Below are 14,344 nucleotides of genomic sequence, written 5' to 3' on the forward strand. Positions count from 1 at the left end.
CCCCTCCAGATAATTAGTAAACAAAACATTGGTCACTACTGTATTAGTTAAGATTTATCTGGAAAAACCGTCTGCTAAAAAATACTACCAAATAACCAGACATGAAGCATAACTAATATTTAAAAATGTCTGAAGCATGTGATATTTGTGAAACATAAGAGATAGAGAAAGAGAGAGAATTAGTACTGCACATAATAGTGTCCTTCGGTTATAATTTGAAACAAAAGAAACACTTTCCGTTATGTTCCTTAGATGAGTGGTTAGCGTACTGGACTTCTACATAGAGGATCACGGGCTGCACTCCACGCAAAGGACATTGTTTCTTTTAGCAACATTCATTCTGAGCATTCCATAAGTTCTGCTAAGACTTATATGAAATCGCAGGCAGTTTGAGCATAATTTATTTTCAAATATGAGACTTCTTATTATGTGTTTTTCTTTTACTTGCAATATTGCAAATTTGATTTCAAATCATACAACGTTTATTCCACTCATTGCCCTACGTCAGATTATGATAAAATTTTGCACAGCAACGGCAGTCGTGTGGTAGTATAATATTTGATTCCTACTGCCATACGTTTAAATAAAGTGCCGAAACGTAACTAAGAAAAACAAGTTTGTTAGCTCGTATGATACACCACAGACCTCTCAAGGAATGTCATGCAAATTTATCATACGTATATATTACCAAGGAGAAATTTACTGAAGTGGTAAGACACTAAAAGAATCTTTGGGAGCAGGGGATAACCAGGGTAAGGGTTCGGGGTGTGTGGACCTCAAACTTTGTAAAAATATTTATAAGAATTGAGGTAAGGTTCCGTTGCACTTTCTGTCTTGAGAATAGTTCCGAGACAAATGGATTAAAAATCCACAAGTTCCAGGGAGCACGTTTATAACAAATACCACAAAGTGCCCCAAATTGGTGTTGCATTAATATGATAATTAATAATAAGAATCTGTGAAGCAACAACACTTGAATAGCTTAGGCATGCCTACGGAATTAGCATAAATAAAGGGGTAAAAGTGGGACCATGGTTTCCCACTGCGGGGGTCGAAGTGGCCCCACTCTGGGTTTGCAAAAAAATTTCGGTTCTTTCTAGATACGTGTCAAAACACATTAGATTTACTTACATACTATAGTATTGAACGTATTCATTGTAGTTATGCAATGTGCTTAAATAATAGCTGTTTTACATTAAGTATTGCGGGCCGCTATGGCACAATGATAGAGCAATCATCTCTTGCAAGTTCGGTTTTTAGTTCGATCCCATCTCGCACCAAGTGATCTCTGTAGTAGACAAACATGGTATGGTGGGTTTTCTTGGGGTTCTCCCGTTTCCTCTTACTCCTTTGATTCCATCATTTCATTATTTTCATCATCACTGTCTCTCTTAACCTACTCGGCATAATCGTGGGACGTAAACCTTCAAGATTTAATTTTACTTTAAATATTATGTGATTCTGTGTATTCGCTACTTAGGTTACGTCACGTTTCTCAAAAAAGCACTTTCAGTGACCCTACTTCCTAATTCATGTCTTCATTGAATTTCATGAGAAAGAAATATGCATCACACTAAAAGCAAGTGAAATATCACCACTCAATTGCAAAATGATAATAGAAAGTCGAACGTGAGACTACTGCGTGGAAATACGCCAATTACGACAGTTTTCCAATACGCCATTACGACACTCCGCGTCACATTTAATTTATAATCGTTGTAGTTTGTTAAAAATATCGTACTACTTTCGCACAAACATAATCGCATTACTTGTTGCCTCAAAATTTCAATTCAAGTTGAAACGTATAATATTTTTTCACGAACATGAACAATGTCGGAAATGATTAGAAAAAACAGAAAGGCCCACATCCCGAACGGAACCCAGGACCTTCTGAAATTAAGACAGCCACTCTAACCACACGACTACGAAACAACTACTTCGTAGCCTCCTTATTCAATTATTTCCAACCACAAAATTATCTATTTCACATAACAAACAACGAGGGATCATTTTACAGTGACCGTGTTAGCTATTTTATCATACTATACACGCGTACTGTTAGAATACTCTGAATTCTGCTGCGAGGGAAAAAATACGGGTTGAAGTATACGACAACTACTTTCGGTCTGGGGAGAAGGGAAATCGTCATACTTTTAGGAATTATTCATTGACCATCGAGGATGGTAAAAAGTAGGTAATAGTGACTTCGATTTAGTTATTGAGTCATTGAAGAGGAAAGAAGAACGTTCCTGTTCAGCTTTGCTCTTTGTTTTCGTCGTTTTGTTTTTATTGACGTATTGTGATTTTCAAATGTTTGAAGTGAGTGGAGTAGTACCAGGTTATGCGTCATTACTTAGCGATTTTTCTGCAGAGAAAGGAAAGTTTGGACGTCATTCCGTAGCGGGTTTTGTGAACAAAAATCAAAGTTTGCGTTTGTTTGCAGTAGGAAAGCTTAGTAGGAAGCACAAAAAATAGAAATATAGGACTATTTCCGTGCGGGTGCGATGACATCTTGGAATTAGAGCCACAAGTGCGGTCGTCATGGAGCTGCCATTGGTAGTGAAGAGTGTCACCGACTGGAACTTATAGTGGATCTGTGCACATGTTGTTGGACATGTTTAGATGGCAGCAGTTGTTGGACGGATAGAATGCCGTGGTCGTCATTATACAAGCATCTGTAACGTAAGTGATAAAAAGTCCGATTTTTATGTGTGTGTGTCCATTCTGGTGCTTTTCATTGTTTTCTATAGAACGTAAACAGTGATGATTTTTGTACATACAGTGTTGAATATTATTTCATTAATCATGACTTGCTTTATGTGCGCATTACCGTCACTGCAAACAGTTGTGAGTAATAATTCTCAAATTGGTTTCTTGGGGATATTTCTTTATAAAGGAAAAATTACATTATACTTCACATGTTACGAATTATTTTTTATGTCAATAAAATGCAAGCAGCATATCGGATTGTGAATTTTAAAAGGTAATAACGGTAAGCACTTGTATGCCCCTGTGTATGTCATTTTAGCATTAACTTTTACGGTGGTTTATATTGGTACTTCATGTGTTAGCGTTTGCGCCTGGCACTTCCTCTTTTTTTGCATTCTGGAAATTTTCCCTTGTACTTCAGGTGTTTTTCTTGGAATACCTGTTTTTTTTATATGAGAAGGATAATGATGTGCCCTTGTACTTAACGTACGACTATGTCAGTGGGGAATTTGAAAAACACATATCGCATGCCCCGTGCATGTGGATACTTCTTACTGTTGCACTACGTAGAAAAATAATTCTATATTATGTACAAGTGGTAATACAACATATAAAAAAGGAAGATCACAGTGTACTCACACTCCATGTTGGAGTGTGAACACAACGTGATCTGTTTTTTTTTTTTTTTTGTATCTTCCATTACCACTTGTACATGATATAGAATCATTTCTGTAGGTAGTGCAAGAGTAAGAAGTATCTACGTGCACTGGAGATGAGAAGTAGCTATTGCAAACTATTACCGTTCACAATATAGAAACGAAGATTCTCGCAACATAACACAATATGTATGTAGTGTAGTGGCTAAACCACGTGACTCCTTTTCGGCTAACTCGGCTTCGAATCCACAGCAGTGTAGCTTGAAATTTTCTTCAACAAAAAGACATCATTCTTGAAAACAGCTGCAACGCAACGTAATGTAGAAATCCGTCTGTTCCATGCTGAAAAATAATAATGCAGTATTCAGAAGTGTTCTATTTAACAACGATGGTGAAAATGACATAAAATGACCAGAGGCAAACAGTACTTTCATGTCATTTTTTGTCCATGTTTTCTTTGTAGAAACGTTATTGGACAGTTGGCTGTAAACAATATTACCCACATAGTTTCAAATAATTTGATTAGTCCGTCATTATAGAAAAAGACTTAGCGGAGTAAGCATGTGAAAACTGCTTCCCAGAATATCTGCACTAAATTTACAGTATCGATTAACATGTATGAGAAATTCAGTTTTCAAAATTTTCAGCCTCCCAGCACTTTTGGAGGGGGGGGGAATCAAAATTGAAATTATTATTATTTTTTTTCTCTTGAACGGCTCAACCGATTTTATTGAAAAAATACGTTAGATGTTCCGTCAAATGGGGTGAATAGAAACATGGGGGTGAATAGAAACAAAACTCCCAGATTAGTTTTGGATTCATCTGGACGATTAATTAATCAAGAAAACTGAAATTTCTTAACATAGTCTTATACGGCTAAAGTGTTCAGGACAAAGGCAAAATGTTTTACTGAGTTGGGAACACTGAGGTAGACGACAGTAGCATTAATGTGTTACTGAAATCTTACACGGTATTTTAGGGCTCCTCAAACTTTCTTGGTAAGTATGACATTTTCATATTTGTTGCATTTGAACATATGCCTATTTTGTAGTTTGTTGTTTCATTTACTGACGTTCATACTAAGAGTTTTCCTTTTGTAAATTATTTCTAATCAAAATTTAACTTTACTGGGTTATTGTTATGATTTTGAATTAGTGGGGTGAATAGAAACACTTCTTGAGGAATGGGAAATTCTTGGGAAGCGGAAAAAAGGGCCTGATAGAAATGGATCAACCATCTCTAAGAACAAATTTCCAAGTCTTCTGAAAAAAAAAAAATGTGTGACAAACTGAAGGAGGAAAATATTAGGGCTGGATTTGAAAAGTGTGGAATTTTTCCCCTTTGTGGAGACCAAATACTGAGGATGCTGCCAAAAAGAGACAATGAACGAGAAGAAACAGAACAGCAAAAGACATCTCAGACTGTAAACCGTTCCCTTATGCATCTTCTCAAGAGCATGAGGGAAGATAAAAAAAATTAAACAAGGGAAGAAGAGAATACGAATAGATGTTTCTGGTAAGAGTTTTGGTTTGTTTTCTGAAAATGATACATTTTCATCAAATCACAACGAAACTCAGCCTACCCTTGTATTGTCGGAAGAGGAGAAAGACAACACTCCAGAAGACAACATTCCAAACGATCACGAACTAGATGATGGTTTTCTAAAGCTGGTGATTTTGCTGTGGTAAAGGTTTATGAGAAGCTAAAACTCGATGAGACTATTCACTACCCAAGTGCAAAAATGTGAACATGATGGATATGTGGGAGTGTTTTATAAGAGAGCACATAAACAATGAAATTTTCAGAAACTTCTGAAGAATCGTTCTTACTACATGAGGATATTGTTACGAAACTGTTGGGTTTTATTAGGAGTTCGTCAACATGCTTTAAGTATATGATTAGTTTCGGGCTGCTTCGTGGCTAAGCGGTTAGCGTACGCGCCTTTGGCGTGGAAGACCCGGCTTCGATTCCCGGCGGGAGATCATGTGGTTCTGATTCCACGTTAATCAGTAGGTCCACGTCTCATATAGCCTCGCTGCTGAACGGGACGATAACCTCAAAATCAACTCAACTCATGATAAGTTTCCCTGGTGATTTCAGTGGTTTAAATCTTATTCAAATATCATCAAAACTGTATGGCCGTTTGTACCTATATTGCGCATTGCATTGTTTTATAAGTTTGTAACTTAGGTAATACTGGTCTTATTGAACTTATATCTTGCAGGTATTAAATAAAGAGTTCGTTTCAACAAATACGCTGTTTCTTTTTACCTTTCCAATAGTATAAAACAAACAACAATGAAAACAAAGTCATTGTTTCTATTCACCCCTACCCATGGGGTGAATAGAAACATTAAGAAAAATCAAGGTGAAGGAAAGTGGAATTGATAAATTAATGTGACGTTTACTGAACTTCATTAGCATATTAAGACCTTTTGTTTGGAATAATCTGATACGCGAAATCTTTAACATCACCAGACTTATATACTCATATAGCCAAAAATGTGTTTCTATTCACCCCATTTGACGGTTCTCAACAAGAGAAAAGTCGGAAAATATTTTTTGAAGTTTTTTGGGGTTAAAAATTGGTCATTTTTTTATATTTTCAAAAAAACAAATAGTGGAAGACTAACAGGGACACCCACAATTGTTTTGCCAATTTTGTGTTGAGGGGCTCCCTAACAACATATATTGTTTTCATTTTGTTTGCAAGTGTACCTCATAATGAGAAAAGGCAAATGTATCGTGGCGGACATAAGTCTTTGACCAGGTATAGGCGACTGTTTTGAAACAAATGCAGAGTAGGAGAATGAAATCTGTAATATCTGTAGTTTCGTGTGGCGAAGAAACAAATTTGTGAACCAAAGGTTTAAGAACATCTAATGTTATTAATATAAACTTTGCCTAAGATTATTAACTTATATCATCATAAAAGAAATATGAAAAACTTTTTGAAACGAAGAAAAATAACATAGAACTTTACAAGCGGAGGCAAAGAAACCTAACGTAACCAAACTAAAGACAAATCATTTACACTGTAATGATTGTGGTTCAGTGGTCAACACGCTTGGCCAGTAATTTGGAGGTTCTTTCATCAAATCCACAACGGGCATTTTTTATTTACTTAAGGAATTTTGATAGTGATTGATCAGCGATAACACACGTTTTATTCTATTCAGATATTTGAATACTCGGATGTTTCAATATTTGAAAAATCAAATCTTCAGGACTAATAGTAGTAATAATAATTATCTCGTAAAATATTAATATAATTAACGACATACTAATTAACGATATATATGATGGTTTCGTTTTAGTTTAAGTTATTCTAAGTGTGTTGTTTCACATTTGAATGGAATTATGTTTCCCCATGTTTATCTCTCTCTATTTTTTTTTTTTTTTTGTGAAAACACGTTAATGAGCAATAGAAAATACAGCTGTTTTTCGTTTCCTATTGGTTTCTGTTAAGACCTTGAAAAAGAAATCTTTACGTCTAATGTGCAACGATAATGTCTGTTTGGTTGAGGAAGACTATGGTTGAAACAAGTGAATTATAATGGACGATTTGGTGGAATGTGAAAGTGGGAAGGTCCCAAGAAAACCCACGAGCACGATGTTGTCAGTCTCAAGCTTACTTGCCTTGGGAACGAACCAGGTAATCCACCCATCAGATTGTTCACTAGGCGGAGTCTCAGTTTCGATTCCCGGTGGTGTGAGGTGCAGGGAGCAATAGATATAATCTATGCACACCAGCCAAAACAGCGACACAACATTACAATTAAAAAAGCGGTAGAATGGCGAGGGATATTCAAATTTATGTAAATAAAGCCAAAATGCTAATGAAAATGCTTTTGCATATGTAACTACCTTTTTAGAGAATAAATGTGATCTCCTGAGGGAGCCGCCACTGCTACACTTAATACGGTAGAGCATAAAAGAAAATAAAAAACACAAAATCTCAGGGTTTTAAAATACAAAATAGATATCTGAGGGATTTTCTGACGACAGCTATGGTCTCAGCAGCTACTTGTAAAGGATTTTCAAACTTTTAATAAGGTTATATATATATTTAAAAAAAATGATCCCAAAACAACAGTTAGCAGCCTGTTACCTATCCTTTACACTCATAGCTGTGTCTCAGTTGTTCTCTGGGCGTATGCCTTCCTGGGCCCCATTCAGGAAGGTGGTACGAAGTACTAAAGTAAGGAATAATGTTTCCTTAACTCTCAATCCTGAAATAAAGACATATGGATTAGCTTTTGGGTACTCACCAATCAGGAAAATAGACACCCTCACTATACTGGTTGAAGATAGATATTTATTCTCCAGTGTAAAGCATTTGTTGACTGAAGACAACACTCACCGATATCATATTACAGATACACTCACTGAAGAAATTACTTTTCCTGGTGCACCAATCACACTAAATTTTCATATATACACATATCTCAATTGGTAGATTACAGATAATTTTATTTACACCAGAGATCTGTCTGACCTCTTAATATATATATATATATATTTCTCCTCATGTGTATGAGTTTATCGTCTCTGACCGTCTATGCTCAGAGAGGAGGAAAAGAAAAAAAACAAATATAGTTAAAATTCAATTTCAAAATAGGTGATACAGCTTCATGGTGGTAAATGGTGTTTTAATGTCCACTTCATGGAAAGTCTCTGCTAACACTAGGGACTGGAAAGTGTCTCTGATGAAATCACACGCAGGATGCAATTTCCAACATTCTCATTCCACTGGAATGTGACTGTTCCCGGATGGTGATGAGAGAAAATATAAACTTTTGACGTTAAACTAAGTCACAACTGACCCAACGATGTCAGTCTAAATTCAGTATTTCTTCATTTTGGTGGTCTCCTTGATTAAAAGTTCAGAAGGGCACTGTCGTTTAGCAAGACAGGTCTAGTGATCTCCCTTGAGATCTGTAATATTGATGCTAATATGCCATAACAGGGTGTTATGATAGTGCCACTGCACTATACAAAATTTATGTCCACAAATAGACTGCTCACTTCTAAAACATTGGAACAGGCATGGTCAAAATAGCCACTGTTCTGATGTATTGGTTGAAAAAGTTTTGTTAATTAAAAAATTTAACACGAAGTGTTTAGTATTCGATGAAATTCCACTGTCTATCAGCACATCAAGGGATATATATATATATATATATATATATATATATATATATATATATATATATATATATCAACACTATCTGATGAGAACCACAATAATTTTATATGTTTGTACACTGTCCACTAACACACCCGTGGCGCGATACATGGGTGTCCATGTATATAATCATCAGGGCTCCTAGGGAAGAACGAACGACTTCACACTACCCTGGGTTATAACAACCAACCACTCTGGAATTTCAGAACCAACTAAACCGAATTTCAGAGCCAACCACTACCGAATTTCAGAACCAACTACTACCGAATTTCAGAACCAACTAACTGCACACTCACCACCAAAAGGGTAGTAACCTCTGTTACTTCCCGGAAAAGCAGGGACTCGCTCTTCCTAGAATCCACTACAAAGAATTTTGATGCCTCAGGCTACGAATGTGGGTGGTCTCTTCACAAAACAGCACTTCGAAACACCAGCCTGCTGGTGCAACGACCAGATACCAGCCACCAGCCTGCTGGTGCCATCACCGTTGTAAGCGGCAGTTTTGAAAGCTCCTGTCTAAACAGAAGTCCAACACAAGAACTACATATACATTACTTGTTTCACTGATATTATAAATACACAGAATATTCACGCTTGATTATACACACATCAAGTTAGTAAAATATACATAGAATGCAATTATATCATTATACAGAGGTGATAACACTCATTGTATGTGTAGGAAGTCTCTTTTCCACTGGCTTCCCTGGAAACGTCTGCTAGATCCAGCAGCCATTATCTCAAGAGAGAGAGAGATAGAAACATTTGATGGTTTGATTACATTTCGACAATAACACAAGATCTAAATGTCTTGCACGATGGGAAACACGAGGAGAATAAAAATCATGAATTTTAAACGGCCTTTCCAAGAACTTGTGAGCGTAATACGGTAATATTAATAATTTACACATAAAATAAGTCAAAACAAAATACAAGTTTTCAAAAGCGCAGTGCATCATGGGAGAAAAACCTAGGTCGGTTCGCTGACGCTAACGAACTTTCTTCCAAACCACACTATGAGCTTGGGACTCGTGAGATTCTTTTCAGAGGTGTGAATTTAACACGTATAGAAATTGGAAATCTATCGTGTTGACGCTAAAATTTTTATGACTTTTGAAACAAAGCCTGGAGAGCGTCTGTAAGCAATGTTTCCACCTAGACATTGCTATACGGAGGAAGTTACCAGTATTCTTCCTATACACAATGTTCCATCCTTCCTTGTTTCTTTAGGGATTTCTCCACCCACTAGGAGTCAAAGGCCTCACACAAACTCTCAGCTCAGACTGCTGTCGCCAAGAAAAAAAAATTCTCTGTCCAAGTTCTCTCTGTAACAACGAAGCTAAAACTTCTGTACATGAAGAAAATGAATATAAGATGATTTCTTCTTTATTCTATCATATGTAGGATATGTATGCAGGATATGTAAATCCAATAACGCATGAAATATATACATTTTAAATTCCCATTAATGAGATGCACGCAAACTTTAATGATGTTCATAGCCTATAAAGGAATAAAATACATACATGAATAGAATATACATCAAAAGAGTATTAATAATATCGTATTACGCTCGCTGTTTACCCAATAATATTCATAAAAGTTACATAATAAGTAAAATGAATGCTAATTAATCAGCAATTAATTTAGTCACAAATTAACACAAATTTACATATTGATAGGGAAATGTGCACTCATCTGCATTTTGATATGCAGATGAAGGAGAAGACACTCTGCCTTCTACAGTGGGAGAGCCTTTGAAATATTAAATGTTCCCGATGAATCTGTGTTCGTGCCCGTGTCGTTGAAAGTTACTGGAAATAACTGTACTCACCTGTTCAGAAAAAGCTGGAAACACGCTCAGAAACTAACTACAAAAAAGTGACCCTAGATCCGTCACAATTCCCGCAGATCTATACACAGGGAATTACTTGTTTTTACCGTTCTTTATATAGACTCTAGTTTCAAACCATACTGTCATCCGAGCGATGTGAAAATATAAAAACAAAATCAAACTACTTATTTCTGAGATTAATATTGATTGCACACCTCATGCACAGTTCCAACATGCAAAATCAACCATTATCTTATGTAGAAATTGCTGAAAACGACAGAAAATGGATATTTAAACCTCCAAGTAGGAACCTGTGCTGGAACGTTTCTATTATCAATATTATAACACAATCTCTTGTAAGTTGCGTCTGTGGTCAAGCGGGTTTAGTACTGCTAGAGACATTTCTGAAACGAAGGAAGACGGTTCGAGCCTCAGTGCGGAAAGTTAGTTTTCTTCTTTTTTTTTTTAAATGTATGAGAACTTTTTTATAAATATAAATTTTTACTGTGAAGTTATTGGAAACACATTATCCGACAAACTGTCACTTCTCAAATCCCTTTCACATTTACTAGCCCACCATGTCCATAATTCATATTAGAAAACGCTAAACATGAGAAATGTGAAGACAGTTGAATACCTAAAACCACACGTCCAAAATGAAAATTATTCATATATATATTTCGGGGGTCTTTGCTATCTTCATTGTTGGAAATATGAACATTCTACAAGATATTTCATTCATTTTACAATATTTTATTTGAATAAACATAAAATTTCGGGGGGCTGGGATAACTCGGAAGTCCTCCAAAATACACACACACGCACACACACAACCATATATATATATATATATATATATATATATATATATATATATATATATATATATATATATATATTTGTATTTTTTGCATTACAAAAGCTTATGGTTAAACAATTTGGTTGCATACTTCCCGGTAAATGCTTCGGACTCAGCTGGTGGAGCAGTTTAGCTGTAAATCTCCATGTGGCTATTCCATCCAGAAGTGTCCCTCACTGTACCATTCAGAAGTGTCTTTAGTAATAGGAAATAGGACACATAGTACTGCCAGACAGTCACAATGGTGAGAGTGTCATTGAATGAGTCAGAGACAAACCACTCCAGCAATTATACAGCGACTTGGAAAGCTGCCGGACATGTTCGAGAAAAATAGCAGAATCTACACTGAAAGTAATCTCTCTCTCTCTCTTCACCTCTCCCTTCATTTTTTGATGTATAGACATAGGAGATTATCACAGGAAAAATGAAAACATATTGCAAATAAATTGAAAACTCGTTGTTTACTGGTGTACATAGATTGGATATAACGAATGAATAATATCACGCATCACCTTGTAATCAACGGATCCCGAGTTCGATTCCTAGGTGTTACAAGAGGTTCAAAGCCAACGGTAGCTCATCGCCTTATTTGCAGTGGTATCGGTACTGAGGAAAGTCATACGGCTACAACATAGAAGTGCAGTAAGAATCTTACTGCACCAAAAGCAGGCCATAAAAGGTAAAAAATGCAATACACTTTATTTCGAACACGAGAAACCGTGAATCTGGCACTCCGTAACCGTACATATCAACGACGTCGTCCATAAGCTATCTTCTATTAGTTGATAGTTGATCAATCTGAACTAAGAGCTTCTGGCTGCTGTCGACTTTCTCCTTTATAATGTCTTCATTGTCACAGGATATGTCGATGTTTTGGCGACTGATAGTGTCAGCGGAGAAAGGTTTTTCAAATCTTAGTACCAGCTTCTTAATCCAGGACTGTCTCAACCATTTCTTTACAAGCAGGCATTATTAACGCTTCAGCTATCGTGTGTGGTTTCGTCGAATTTCGAATAAAATCCGCTACCTTATAACTAGCTTTCTGTATTTTTTTCTGAAAGAGGTACTGTAGGTATCATGAGTGTTATTTGTTTGTAATAGACTACGACAGTATTATTTAATGGACAATTTACAGAATTAACCAACTATTTTGTAAGTATTTTAAATTAAGTAAGGTTGATGTTTTAAATTAATAAAATAGGCTACAGTCAGGCAAATGGGTGATCGACGATTCTGTCAAAACCATTCCAGCATTTAAGATATTTTTTTTCTTTCTTCAGTGTTTTCTACAGTAAATTGTACAGTACCAACTAACAAGTTAAAATATAGTCTTTGTGCTCCAATTCTATGCCACACACGTAGTATCCAACTATTATTATTTCCCGTATTTTCGACAGTGGCATGCTCCAAGAAACCAAGAATATATTGATAGTGATGGAAATATCAAACTTATAATTTAGCTCGTTTTTTTCTGTTATTCTTTACACCTAACTGAAATCTGGCTTTGAAACACTAACATGAAATTTGGTGATTTGAAGATCATTCCTGAATATCGTCTTCATTATGTAATTGCTGACGGTACATCACTACTACTTCTATTTCCTATGATGTTTCCTTATTCATTTTCATAATACATATGCAGCCTACAATGGGTACCCGAAAGGGGAAGAAGGAGGCAGAAGCAGTTGCCCTTCCCTGGATATTCGTAAGAGGTACGGTTCTTCGAAATACATGACAAACATATTATTTGCTTATTCACCCATTACAATATTTAATATATTTTCTGTAGTTAACAAATTCATGAAGAGTTCATCAATAATAGCTTTACATGGAGTATTATGTGTATCTAGGTGTGTATATTTGTGAGTTCGCTTGTGATTCGGCTTTTTGCCTATCCCCCTTACAAAAAATAGTTCGGTCACTTTTCCTGAATACTACTGTTTAATTCACTTTCGAAGTCATTTACGCTAACTTTCTGAACACTTTTCACAATGAAACCTGTATCAAAATTAGTGAAAGGTCTGATTCCTTCAACATTTTTATTCCTGTCATCGTAAAGACAGATGTAAAAAGATTGCTTATGGTCTCTTTCAACTTCGATATAAAAAAGAGCCCCGATGATAAGACTACGTTGCTGAAATACTTGCCACCTCTTGTACTATTAAATAGTTCCACATATAATGAAAATAAGAAAGCCGAGAAAAGACATTAGAGTGCAAATGATGGCGAATTGCAGTGTCGGGAGCGTCCTAACATACGAATAAGCTGAGACAGTTACTACCTTTCAACTTATACAACCGAAATTTTCTGGCAAGCTAGGGCACATTTTAACCTAGTTTTAGTAATGTGTTTATACATGAAATTTCATCTTCGAAACACCAAGGTTTCCTGAGATACTCTATTCTAGAGATAGATCTACATTTCAAACCCTCTCCTCCCCCTCATGACACTTGGTTTAATCAAAGTAACATGATATTTTTTTTAAATCAAATACTATGTTCGAAAATTTGTTTCAAACAGTTCAGCCGATTTTTCGTGATGATAAAACAGTCAACAACGATTTGAATGTGAATGAACACTATACAAATTTATCATGTTTTCGATAGAAGTGCGATTTTTGAAAACGCAGTGACACACGCTCATTTGTTTTTAATGAGTAGTTCATATAGGCCTACCAAGGTTCATTTTCCTTGCATAGCTCCTGAGATTCTCGTTTTTGAAACTCCAGTCACTTAAGACACGCATTTGCACGTCTGTCAAAGTGACATGAAAAAATCCCAGTTCGAGGTAAGTACTGATTATATTTTTAAAGATGCCGGCTCTTTCCCTGTGCTAGGTTACAAACAAGACAGTTTTCATTTTTATTTAATATAGATATAGTGACACATGTTAGGACATGTTTTCGTTGTCTTTATTTATCTATCTGTCTTATTGGCTGAAGAATAAGGCGCAATATTTTTAATGCCAACACAAACTCACTATTTATTCCTTGACTGCCTTTTTTCTCCCCCTGATTATAATGAAGTAGCTTGCATTTAAGAACTGTTTTCACCTTTTACTCCTTGAATTTTCAGGTGGGCTTATTTAGATGCACACAC

General features: G+C 35.9%; 1 protein-coding gene across 2 annotated transcripts in view; it reads left to right on the forward strand.

The window, feature by feature from the left end:
• Apoltp (Apolipoprotein lipid transfer particle) overlaps positions 1 to 14,344 on the forward strand; it is a 6,186,292-nt gene that overhangs the window by 5,362,682 nt on the left and 809,266 nt on the right. The gene's annotated exons all lie outside the window — the stretch shown is intronic.

The sequence above is a fragment of the Thermobia domestica genome, chromosome 6 (assembly GCF_964235325.1).
Source record: "Thermobia domestica chromosome 6, izTheDome1.hap1.1, whole genome shotgun sequence".
NCBI classification, from domain to species: Eukaryota; Metazoa; Arthropoda; class Insecta; order Zygentoma; family Lepismatidae; genus Thermobia; species Thermobia domestica.